Source organism: Haliotis cracherodii, unplaced genomic scaffold (assembly GCF_022045235.1).
Source record: "Haliotis cracherodii isolate W230 unplaced genomic scaffold, xgHalCrac1.p SCAF_5, whole genome shotgun sequence".
Taxonomy (NCBI): Eukaryota; Metazoa; Mollusca; class Gastropoda; order Lepetellida; family Haliotidae; genus Haliotis; species Haliotis cracherodii.
The window spans coordinates 7,181,195-7,195,328 of record NW_027266308.1 but is presented as its reverse complement, the minus strand read 5'-3'; positions in this window follow the sequence as shown (position 1 = coordinate 7,195,328).

The following is a 14,134-nucleotide window of genomic DNA, read 5'->3' as shown; positions in this document are numbered from 1 at the left end:
AGTGTTCTTGTACCATCTACCCAGTAGAGGTACATACAGTGTTCTTGTACCATCTACCCAGTTGAGGTATATACAGTGTTCTTGTACTATCTACCCAGTAGAGGTACATACAGTGTTCTTGTACCATCTACCCAGTAGAGGTACATACAGTGTTCTTGTACCATCTACCCAGTAGAGGTACATACAGTGTTCTTGTACCAACTACCCAGTTGAGGTACATACAGTGTTCTTGTACCATCTACCCAGTTGAGGTATATACAGTGTTCTTGTACCATCTACCCAGTAGAGGTATATACAGTGTTCTTGTACCATCTACTCAGTAGAGGTACATACAGTGTTCTTGTACCATCTACCCAGTAGAGGTATATACAGTGTTCTTGTACCATCTACCCAGTAGAGGTACATACAGTGTTCTTGTACCATCTACTCAGTAGAGGTACATACAGTGTTCTTGTACCATCTACCCAGTAGAGGTATATACAGTGTTCTTGTACCATCTACCCAGTTGAGGTATATACAGTGTTCTTGTACCATCTACCCAGTAGAGGTACATACAGTGTTCTTGTACCATCTACCCAGTAGAGGTACATACAGTGTTCTTGTACCATCTACCCAGTAGAGGTACATACAGTGTTCTTGTACCATCTACCCAGTAGAGGTATATACAGTGTTCTTGTACCATCTACCCAGTAGAGGTATATACAGTGTTCTTGTACCATCTACCCAGTAGAGGTACAAACATTGTTCTTGTACCATCTACCCAGTAGAGGTACATACAGTGTTCCTGTACCATCTACCAAGTAGAGGTACATACAGTGTTCTTGTACCATCTACCCAGTAGAGGCACATACAGTGTTCTTGTACCATCTACCCAGTAGAGGTACATACAATGTTCTTGTACCATCTACCAAGTAGAGGTACATACAGTGTTCTTGTACCAACTGTCCAATAGAGGTACATAGATTGCTCTTGTACCATCGTCGCTATTAAAGAGCATTGATGTGATCAGTGCGACTTGTGCGAGGAGGGAAGTCGCACATGCATCTGTCATAGTCACAAGGGAGACGTATATAATAGACTTACTGTTGCTATATAGAAACGGAAATGCGTGTGAATGCAACTACAAGATCACTCGTGTCATCTCAGTCTAATATAGGGAGGGTTCTTCCTGTGCTGCTTCCGCATCCCCAGAGTCACTATCACTGGAATTGTGAAATGAAGGTGATCGGTAGTTATAGCAGCCGATGGATGAGTGAGTCAAGTTGTACGCCGCTTTTAACAATATTCTGGAAATGGCGATGAACACAAGACTAGGCTTCACACATTCTATCAATGTAGAATCGAACTCGGGGTTTTGTGCGAACCACTATTTGTCCAATTATTAAGGGGTTTTACAAGTAGAGTTTTTATATTAGTCTTCCTAGTATATTGATCGCTGGTCTGTCTAATCCTATTGATCGCTGGTCTGTCTAATCATATATATCCTTGGTCTGTCTAATCCTATTAATCGCTGGTCTGTCTATTCCTATTGATCGCTGTTCTGTCTATTCCTATTGATCGCTGGTCTGTCTAATCCTATTGATCGCTGGCCTGTCTGTTCCTATTGATCGCTGGTCTGTTTAATCATATTGATCGCTGGTCTGTCTAATCCTATTGATGACTGGCCTGTCTAATCCTATTGATGACTGGCCTGTCTAATAATATTGATCGTTGGTCCGTCTAATCCCATTGATCTCTGGTCTGTTTAATCATATTGATCCCTGGTCTGTCTAATCCTATTGATCGCTGGTCTGTCTAATCCTATTGATCGCTGGTCTGTCTAATCCTATTGATCGCTAGTCTGTTTAATCATATTGATCGCTGGTCTGTCTAATCCTATTGATCGCTGGTCTGTTTAATCACATTGATCTCTGGCCTGTCTAATCACATTGATCGCTGGTCTGTCTAATCCTATTGATCGCTGGTCTGTTTAATCCCATTGTTCTCTGGTCTGTTTAATCCTATTGATCGCTGGACTGTCTAATCCTATTGATCGCTGGTCTGTCTAATCCCATTGATGTCTGGTCTGTTTAATCATATTGATCTCTGGTTTGTTTAATCATATTGATCTCTGGTCTGTCTAATCATATTGATCGCTGGTCTGTCTAATCATATTGATCTCTGGTCTGTCTAATCCCATTGATCTCTGGTCTGTTTAATCATATTGATCTCTGGTCTGTCTGATCATATTGATCGCTGGTCTGTCTAATCCTATTGATCTCTGGTTTGACGAACCAAGGATGACCTTTTGAAAGACACACAGACATGAATAGGTGAAATGGCACAGTTTAACTATATACATATGACGCTACAGGGTCTGCTATATAACCTTTTAAATATACTGGTCATACGTCACATTGTTCGATTTTCTTCTGATGATGATGGTGGATTGGGTTTAATGTTTCTTTGAACAGTATTCCACTTAGGCGTGTCAGCTTGATGTGCGAGAAACGCCCAAAGTGATGCAGACATTTACCACTTTGGTGAAACCCATGAGCCCGGGTAGGGTGCATTCGTCACCACTCGCCCCTTTCCGTAACCTGCAAGACGCTTCGGCTTGTCCTGGAATAACACGAGTTGGTCACGTACCTATAAACATTGGGACTTTCGGCGTGACAAGCACACGCTCCCCAACTACACGTGAGCCTCTTGACAATTCTTGCGTCTAGGTAATATTGGTAAAGGCTTAGATAATATAGGCATGGATATTATAGGGAAAAGGATTTATGATATAGGTATATAATATAGGTATGGATAATATAGACATAGGTATGGATAATATAGTTATATATATGGATAATTTAGATACAGGTTTGGATAATATAGATTTAGGTGTGGATAGTATAGATATAGGTATGGATAATATAGATATAGGTATGGATAATATAGATATAGGTATGGATAATATAGATTTAGGTATGGATAGTATAGATATAGGTATGGATAATATAGACTTAGGTATGGATAATATAGATATAGGTATGGATAATATAGATTTAGGTATGGATAGTATAGATATAGGTATGGATAATATAGACTTAGGTATGGATAATATAGATTTAGGTATGGATAATATAGATATAGGTATGGATAATATAGATACAGGTATGGATAATATAGATACAGGTATGGATAATATAGCTCTAGGTATGGATAATATAGATACAGGTATGGATAATATAGCTCTAGGTATGGATAATATAGATACAGGTATGGATAATATAGATATAGGTATGGATAATATAGATACAGGTATGGATAATATAGATACAGGTATGGATAATATAGATTTAGGTATGGATAATATAGATATAGGTATGGATAATATAGATATAGGTATGGATAATATAGATTTAGGTATGGATAATATAGATATAGGTATGGATAATTTGGGTAAAGGCATCGATTAATTAGGTAAAGTCATATATAATATGGGTAAAGCCATAGATGATATAGGTAAAGCCATAGATAATATAGATAAAGCCATAGATAATATAGGTAAAGCCATAGACAATATAGGTAAAAACATAGATAATATACGTAAAGCCATTGATAATATAGGTAAAGCCATTGATAATATTGGTAAAGCCATATATAATATAGGTAAAGCCATAGATAATATATGTAAAACATAGATAATATAGGTAAAGCCATTGATAATATTGGTAAAGCCATATATAATGTAGGTAAAGACATAGATAATATACATGTAATTACATTTAGAGGTATTGATGATATATGTCTTGCCACGAAAGAACCCAAAATATCTTCACACAGAAAGCACACCGCGATTGCCAGCATACAGTGGAATCTCAGTACCGTTCTGAGAAATTGTCCGGATTAACAAATGTCCGACTTATGGGGATAGTGTTCACTGGGATATTAACAGTCGTCCAGGCGCCCGGACTATCGAGTTTCAACTGTATATAACAGCTATGAATAAACCGCGTCCTTCACCCTGCCACACCACGCGCTCGGACCACCTGTTCAAAGCACAAATGCAATTATTGGCTAAGTCAACATATAGGTGTTCACATCAGTTCGTTTGACATCCATATACCAGCTCGTCACGTTTACTTGGGTTGTCATCCCAGTAATGGAAGTCAACAGTTTCCTCCCACCACACGAGATGTGAAACGAAAGGTTCTTCTCCAATGACCTATCGAAATGGATTAATTAATTTCTGTGCGATTTCCAATTTACAAGTTCAATTTGATTAATAAATTTGATCGAACAGATGAATAAACTATCCATTTCATTTTGCTGTACATGAAAATTCCCTACCTTATTTGATACTTGATCTTCCTCGCCATAAGCGTATATTAAATTGATCTTCTTGGCCATGCCCAAATTTATCAAATGCCGATTAGCTTGATCCGATCTTATTACACTTTGCAAACAGATATAATTATACCCCCGACAAAATGTCGGGGATATAGTTATACCAAGGTTCCGTCCGTCCGTCCGAAAACTTTGTCCGCGCGATTTCTCTTAAACTATTCATGGGATTCATCTCTAACTTAGTACATATAATCTGTGTCATGTGGATGGGTGCAGTCAAAAGAAAAAAAAAATGTTTTTATTAATTTTCCATTTTTTTAATGAATTTTTCAAACCTTAACGTCCGTCCGAAAACTTTGTCCGCGCGATTTCTCTTAAACTATTCAGGTGATTCATCTCAAACTTAATACATATAATTTGTGTCATATTGATGGGTGCAGTCAAAAGAAAAAAAAAATGTTTTTATTAATTTTCTATTTATTTAAGAATTTTTCAAACCCTAACGTCCGTACGAAAACTTTGTCCGCGCGATTTCTCTTAAACTATTCAGGGGATTCATCTCAAACTTAGTAATATAATCTGTGTCATATTGATGGGTGCAGTCCAAAGAAAAAAAAATGTTTTTATTAATTTTCCATTTTTTATGAATTTTTTAAACCCTAACCCTATCCTAGCTATTTAATTTGTAACTACTGACACTCTAGGCGGGTCGGGGGTATTAGTGAGCCACTCTCACTTTTGCACTTGTTACTATATACAATTGCTGACTTGTGACGCAAGAAGATTCAGAGGCAAGAAACAAAACCCACAAGACAGTGAGTTAGTGAGTGAGTGAGTATGGTTTTACGCCGCTTTTAGCAATATTCCAGCAACATCACGGCGGGGGACACCAGAAATGGGCTTCACACATTGTACCCATGTCGGGAATCGAACCCGGGTCTTCGGCGTGACGAGCGAACGCTTTAACCACCAGGCTACCCGACCGCCCCCCACAAGACAGTATGCCAAGAAGAACAATTTCGAATTTCCCTTTATGTCGAGCAATATTCCAGAAGCTGCATCCTTTTGGTGTTTACATTTCACATTTGAGGTAAAGTCGTGCATGCTCTTTCTAAGGAGATTTCAAATAACATTATACAACTCTTGCTCAAACGTTATTCGATCAACCGTGCCAGATGCTGACGTCACTGTACTTAGACGATCCAGCGTTTTTCACGAATGGACAGTGGACTGTTTGATTTGCATTCTGTAAGTTGGTGAGTGAATGGATAACACTACTGGTTTATTGAAAATAGCGACACCCGTGAAGAACCGGGTTGGAATAGGTCTTCCGCCACTCATGCTTGTCGTAAGAGGCGACTAACGGGATCGGGTGGTCAGGCTCGCTGACTTGGTAGATGCATGTCATTGATCCCAATTGCGTGGGATTACATGCATCAACCAAGTCAGCGAGCCTGACCACCCGATCCCATTAGTCGCCTCTTACGACAAGCATAGTCGCCTTTTACAAGCATGGGTTGCTGAAGATGCGTGTCATCCCAATTGCGTGGATCTATGGTTTGACTGTATGACCGTTTACGAATATCCCCACTAAGACCCATCCTTGTAAATACAACGTTGAAATACACGTCATCGATCGTATGATCGAGTCGATCCATGTCTAGACTGACACAATCTACGAATTTACCTTACTATATATTTGACACATCTTTATGATCATCTTTCAATAATCGGCTAACTGATCGATGATGACCTGCACATGTATCCGCCACAGGTTCAATAACAACGTCGGACGTTTCTGCCGCCACGTTTATCGTGTCGGCCATTTTGACGTCATTGTGACTGACTTGCTGAGGTAGTTCTTAATAGACCTTTCTCAACCAATGATGCTATTATTTGAATACATTTCTTGCAAACAAACTACAATAGATGTTCCTGTGAAACATTATAAGAATTGACTTTCACTTGTAGAGTAAGTGTCAAACATTTTGGCATCTTGTACTTGATGTACATGTATTTAGATGTGCTGTCATTGTGACTGACCTACTGTTAACATCGCCCTCTCACCTAATGATAAAATTACATATCTTGCAAACAAACTACTACAGATGATCATGATCAAGTTGGAGCATACATACGCTTATGCCACCTCTCCTTTGGAGGAGTGAGTGAGTGAGTTGGGATTGACGCCGCTTTTAACAGTATTCCAGTTATATCACGGCGTGTCAGTTTAATGTGGGAGGAAAGCCCGAAGTGATGCAGGTCTCACACGTTTACCACTTCGGTGAAACCTACGAGCACGGGTATGGTGCTGACAAACCTAGAAACATAATCGGGTCGAACCGGGATTCAAACCAACGATCATAGGTTTCTGGCGTGCCCAAGGGACGCAACTCTGCACAGCGAATCGCGGCGCCTTAGACGACTGGGCCACCCGTGCCCCCGTCTTGTGGTGTGGTGTACAATAACTCGTAACGGGTCTCTGCGCTCCTCCATTATGATCAATACTGTTTTTAACGGATTAAAACTAGGGGCCATCTAGTGGCAATGTTAGTGGTGATGCAATTCATATTAATGACAGTAAAATACGTTTATAACGAACTGATGGATGTTGCGAACTTAATTTTTGGTCCCGGCCATTTGCTGTATGGATGTTGTATGTTTGCTTATAACGAACTACGGTTATAACGAACTAAAATTAGTGGTCCATTTGAGTTCGTTATAACCGTAGTTTACTGTAGTGTCAAATTGTTATGTGGATCGCCTGGATGCCTAGTCCGGCTAAGTCACCACCCTTACAGTAAACTACGGTTATAACGAACTCAAAGGGACCACTAATTTTAGTTGGTTATAACCGTAGTTCGTTATAAGCATATATACAGCATATATACAACAAATGGCCCGGACTCAAAAATAAGTTCGTTATATCGGTCAGTTCGTTATAAGCGTGTTCGTTATAACCGTAACGCTTTTGTCAATGGTCTGAGCCCGACTCTCTGATTGACCACGTCAGTCAGGTTTTGTAGATAGAGGAATCACGTAACGTGGTCCAAGGTCAGTGACCTACGTGCATGTACAAATACGTAACATCTGGCGACGATATGAGGTGTTAATTGACATTTATAGATAGCGATTAAGGGTATTGCCTGGACGGGGCTTATAAAAGGCGGAGATACGCCAAATGTTTGTTGTATACAAAGTAGATAAAAATTCGGTGCACTTTGGAGACATAAGAGGGATTAACCTAAATACTTAATACAATCAAGGAAGGACTTTGATTATATTCACGGAAAGTATCTGAGACAAGTGGAATTATTACCATGAGAATTCTCAAAAACTCAAATGATTTGATTGATCTTTTACAATTTCACAAACGAACCAGGTTCAATTCTGTCAAAACATTTGATTTTTCAACTTTGTTCACACAATCACACATGACAAACTTAAGGGAAAACTTTATTCCTTGATAAGGCTTTTGTCACAATTTTATTAAGGGGGCACGGGTGGCCCAGTCGTCTAAGGCGCCGCGATTCGCTGTGCAGAGTTGCGTCCCTTGGGCACGCCAGAAACCTATGATTGTGGGTTCGAATCCCGGTTCGACCCCATTATGTTTCTAGGTTTGTCAGCACCATACCCGTGCTCGTGGGTTTCACCGAAGTGGTAAACGCCTGAGACCTGCATCACTTCGGGCCTTCCTCCCACATTAAGCTGACACGCCGTGATATAACTGGAATACTGTTAAAAGCGGCGTTAAACTCAACTCACTCACTTTGTTAATGCTTTAACACACATGAATTTTTTTAAATCCCCAGAGTGCTATGATGTAGTTACATATCCATCTTTAGGGTTTAAGGTCAATTTGTCAAAATTGAAATCATAATGCCGTCTGAAGGTTACTGAGACAACAACATGTGGGAAGATGGACTTCCTCATTGATAACATCTTTGTAAAATGTGGGGGTACGACATTCAGGCAAGAGGTAGGCATCCCCATGGGAACCTATTGCGCCCCCTTCCTGCTTATCTGTTTCTTTGTGCATCTGAATCAGAATTCGGTAAGGGCGACTTTGCATTCGTCGGTGCTAGCGGCACGAGTGTTGTAGACAACATCGTATCACCAACTATTACATTATGTAGCCATTTTAAGGTCATTTCCAGGTCAGAGTCGGAGCACATGGCACTCAGTTGTAGATTTCAGTCATGTGATCAGCGACCGCAGGATCAGTGTAATCGTGAAGCACGTGCAAATTGTGACAGCTACTGTTATATGTTTAGGATGATAACAAAGCGTCTATTTTTTACTAATTTTTATAAATCTTATCGATTCTGGTGAAATGGACGATGTTGTGGATGTGTTAACGAATCCCATGTGTAATGCTGCACAATGCGTGAAAAGACATAACAGTAAACATTTGTTCAATCAACGTTGGTTTGACAACTTATGCAGTTATTATCGGTCTGAGAGATTAAGGTTACTAAGGGGTTTTAGACAGTACAATAGAGTACTTTAAATAATTATATAAAAGCGAGAAACCAATACACAGCTGTTATTCGTGAGAGAAAGGTGTGTTACCGAGAAAGAACCCGTCCATAATAGATAATATTGTTAATTGTACATTATTTTGGTCATCACTGAAGCGTTTATCTATGAAGCCTACTTTTTCTAAACCTCGAATAAGTGTAGATAATTGGTTTAAGTATTTTACAGACATGTTTTGTTCTTCTGACAGCTATGAGGCTGATGATGCAGTTAATAATATTTCTGATGAGTTGTCTCCATCTATTCTTTATGCTCCTATCCTTCATCAAAAGATAATCAGTTCCATTAATGGTGTAAAATTGGGTAAATCGACTGGCAGTGATGGACTTATTTCTGAAATGGTTAAATGTCTTCAGAATAGCCTGACCCCTTTCATGACATTATTGTTCAAGGTCATGTTCGATTCGCCGTATTTTCCCTCTGGCTGGTCCCAGGAGTAATTGCCCCACTGCATGAAAAGGTTGACATCAACCCACTAGCAAACTACAGAGGCATTACATTTTAAGAAGCTTTAGTGAGGTTTATATTTCCATTCTTAAGATTGCCGTTTTGGAGTGAGGCATGTGATAAACTAGTGGAATCACAGGCAGGTTTTCATAGAGGCTACTCTGAAACAGATAACATGTTCTTTCTCCTATCAGTAATTCAGCGTTATATATCTAAGAAAAGGGGTAAAATATAGACTCTCTTTGTGGACTTCGCTAAAGCTTTTGATTCTGTCGATAGGACTAAGTTATGTGTTGTTTTGAATGACAATAAGATTTCTCCAAAGATGTGTAATACCATTATATCTATCTATAAATGTGTATATACAAATAGAGAATACTACACTCATTCTCGTTAGATACCATTTTTACGACACGAGCGAAAGCGAGGTCAGATACCATAGAAAGTTCACGAGTTTCGTAAAAATGGTATCTAACGAGAATGAGTGTGGTATTTTATTTATTACCCACGTTAAATATATATTTAAGTGTAAATACATAACAACTTTCGTTCGTTGACAGACCAAACTGAAACCGGTTGCAAAATCTGGTTGCGCATGAATATTGATATATGACCAAATCATTCGTCACCACTCGCCCCTTTCCGTAACCTGCAAGAAGACTCGTCCCCCTATCGATGAATGTTATGTGCGAAAATACGACAAACCAATAAGAATGCGCACATGATTTCAAGTTCTTCGTCAAAGAATCGCTCAGAAATAATTTTTGATTTTACATACGTCTTGCATCTAAAACTATACCCAAGAAACAGTTACATGTGTTCAATCATACTATATAATTCCGCATGTCCCGATGTGCTTTAAATTGCATCTGAAATATGTATAATATGTGGGGAAATATATGTGAACCATTAGGCAACGAGTTGACATTTATTTTAGGTATGCCCGTTTGCGCTAAGACGGAACCCGGTCGCAAAAATGGCCACGAGAGAGGCACGAGTCGCTATTCGGCTTGTCCCGGAATAACACGAGTTGGTCACGAATGATGACCAAATATGGGCATTGTTGACATGTTCATGCATAGGCATTGACAACATGCGCCTGCTGTTCTGTTTGCAAACACACCAGCACCGACGCTCAAGATCCTTTTGGAAGAAAGTCTTCAACTTATGGTAATTCAAGCGCCATGTTGTAAGTACGCAGGACACCGATAAGAAAATTTGAAATGTCACATTAGCGCCGCGCTTTGAATATCGGACCAACAGTCGGTCACACTGCCGGGGTCCTGTCTGTGCAATCAAAATGGTTCGGTTTCCTTGATCTATCAGGTGAATTTATATCATGTTCGTACCATTTTGGAAGAGGGAAATCAGACTGTTCGCCAAAGACATTCATGTTAACTGTACCATCCTTTACTGAAGACGTGAAAATCAACAAACTCCAGTCTGCTTGCATGGTAGTGACAGCTTCGAAGGGCAAGGTCGCCACCGGAATAAGAAAAGACAACCGCGATCCACTCACAGCGTTTTACGCTAGAGATAGGGAATGTTACTGTTCACATTTGGGATGTTTGGGGCCACAAAATCAGAAGTCAGGCACACTTCCACGGAGTTTTCGAATGATTTTTATCGGAACTGTGAACTTTAAGTGATCTGGTCGTGCTGTCGTGTTCGTTCATTCATGAACAACACCTACCGAAACAGCGCCACAAAATACGCTTCAAAGGGGACACCGATGGCACAACCGGATCATCCCAAGTAAGTCTAGATATCTGTCCAGATAGTTTAAACAGACTTCATTTCACCACGCTTACCCTTTTACGTTAAATCAAATTGAAAGTTGCGAAAATGGTCGGGTGCGTCACGCTCAAGGGACGCGCTCGATCGGCAGTCGTACATTGTTAATCGATTTATAGATCTAGCTCGATTATACGTCTGTAGGAGCTCTATGCATAACTTATATTGAATGCAAACCGAATTTGATGCGTGTGACTATCTTGTTTGGTTTAATAAAGTGTTTGTAAATATCTCTCGTTCTCATGAATTTCTTCAGTTCTGCCTTGTAATCGCAAAATGAATGACGTCTCGCGATTTTTTATGAATGAAAAAAGTAGTCCCGGTGTGACAGAGGTCAAGGTTATCCAATCAAAACGAATAAAACAAGGTCAACCTTGTACGACACACGTGTGACGTACGGATTTAGTATCTTACCACCTGTATCTTCACCACGTGGGTAATAAAGTATACTACGTTTATAACGAACACGCTTATAACGAACTGACGGATATTACGAACTTACTTTTATGGTCCCGACTATTTGCTGTAGTTATGATGTATATATGCTTATAACGAACTACGGTTATAACGAACTAAAATTAGTGGTCCCTTTGAGTTCGTTATAACCGTAGTTTACTGTATACAGTAAACTACGGTTATAACGAACACGCTCAAACGAACTGACGGATATTACGAACTTTTTTGGTCCCGACTATTTGCTGTAGTTATGATGTATATATGCTTATAACGAACTACGGTTATAACGAACTAAAATTAGTGGTCCCTTTGAGTTCGTTATAACCGTAGTTTACTGTACTCGTATCAAATATAACCATCACTTTTCAGTAAGTTTTGAATGTTACCATACATTTTCCCGTTTGTCTAGCCCTTATAAGCCACCATATATAAAAACACCAAGCACTTCACACTCGACTTTGAGTCTTTGAGTCATACATGCTTAGGATTGGAATCGAACAATGGACTGTACTATCATCTGAGATAGTGAGTGATTGAGTGAGTGAGATGGGTTTAACGCCGCTTTTAACAGTACAGTAAACTACGGATATAACGAACTCGAGAGGACCACTAATTTTAGTTCGTAATGACCGTAGTTCGTTATAACCATATATACAACAAATGGTCGAGACTAAAAATAAGTTCGTTATATCCGTCAGCTCGTTATAAGCGTGTTCGTTCTAAACGTAGTTTACTGTATTACAGTTATATCGCGGCGCGTCAGCTTAATGTGGGAGGAAAGCCCGATGTGATGCAGGTCTCAGACGTTTACCACTTCGGTGAAACCCACGAGCACGGGTATGGTGCTGACAAACCTAGAAACATAATGGGGTCGAACCGGGATTCGAACCCACAATCATAGGTTTCTGGCGTGCCCAAGGGACGCAACTCTGCACATCGCATCGCGGCGCCTTAGACGATCATGTGAGAGAACTTATGATCATTGAAAGGATTTTAACACTTTAGTTAAAGCACTCTGATGTGTCAATGACGTTTTGTACCACAGATACACTGCAAAAACAATAACATGTCCTGTATTTGTGTTGTTAGTATGTTAGAAACTTAAAGATAACTATTTCTCGGGAGTGATTGAGTGATTATTGTTCAACGCTGCATCAGTGTGTCAGGTACTCGCAGTATTTGTTCTCTAGGATTATGGTTCACATTTAACCGAGTAAAGTAAAGATGGGCGTCCCGTCTTTAGTATTTTATTCTCTTTATTTGTGAAAAGTCACACACACAAATCCTATTCACTTCCCGAAGCAGTGTTTAATTTGTATCATGTTGGCTCTGTAAACTGATCAAGATGTATGGTACATGTATTTTGTAAGAGTTTGGTTTCATAAAATGTGTCAAGGTTACCATAATGCTTTAATATAGCGCGTGTGCGGGCATGTGGACTATTTGATTGTGAGATGTGCTTGAATTATAGCGTATTTGGCAATATATTCTCCAATAATCCATGGTGGAGCAGAGGGAAGAAGAAGGGGAATAAGGGGGGTGGGTGGGGGTGGGTGGGTTCTGTATAAGATGTTGATGTATTGATAATCCGGGGTAGAATAGGTTTTCAACAACCCATGCTTGCCGTAAAAAGGCGGCTATGCCCTTCGTAAGAGGCGACTAACGGGATCAGGTGGTCAGGCTCGCTGACTTGGTTGATGCATGTCATCGTATCCCAAATGCGTGGATCGATGCTCATGATATCAATCACTGGATTGTCTGGTCCAGACTCGATTATTTACAGACCGCCGTCATATAGCTGGAATATTGCTGAGTGCGGCGTTAACAACAAACAAACAAACAAACAAACAAATACTGTATTGATACCTAGCGATCCAGATAAGCTACGTATTTGCGTAAGATTCACAATTTATACTTGTAAATCAGCATAGCCTATTGTTTTTAGTTGCTTGCGCACTAACACGCATGAAGAAATCAGATAAGCCAATCGTACAACGACACTGTGCGTAATTACCCAATTTAGCTTTTTCAGTTTGCGCACACTCGTCATTTCTTTCTGACTGAATGCATAATGAACAGATGTGCAACATCTCGCTTGTTGTGAGTTAGACATTTATCACTCTGATGACGTTAGGCAACACACGAACACATGCTAATTAGAAGTTGACACCTAAAACAGCTTCTGAAAGAAATATTTTTTTCATAAAGGTCCACTCATCGGTTAACAAAACACAACAGACTATAAGAGAGGAATAACATATTGAATAACCCAGTTAGTGAGTGAGTGAGTTGGGTTTAACGCCGCTTTTAACAGTATTCCAGTTATATCGCGGCGTGTCAGTTTAATGTGGGAGGAAAGCCCGAAGTGATGCAGGTCTCGGACGTTTACCACTTCGGTTTAACCCACGAGCACGGGTATGGTAGTGACAAACCTAGATACATAATCGGGTCGAACCGGGATTCGAACCCACGATCATAGGTTTCTGGCGTGCCCAAGGGACGCAACTCTGCGCAGCGCATCGCGGCGCCTTAGACGACTGGGCCATTGTGAATGATACTATGTGGGTAAAGGCTCAAT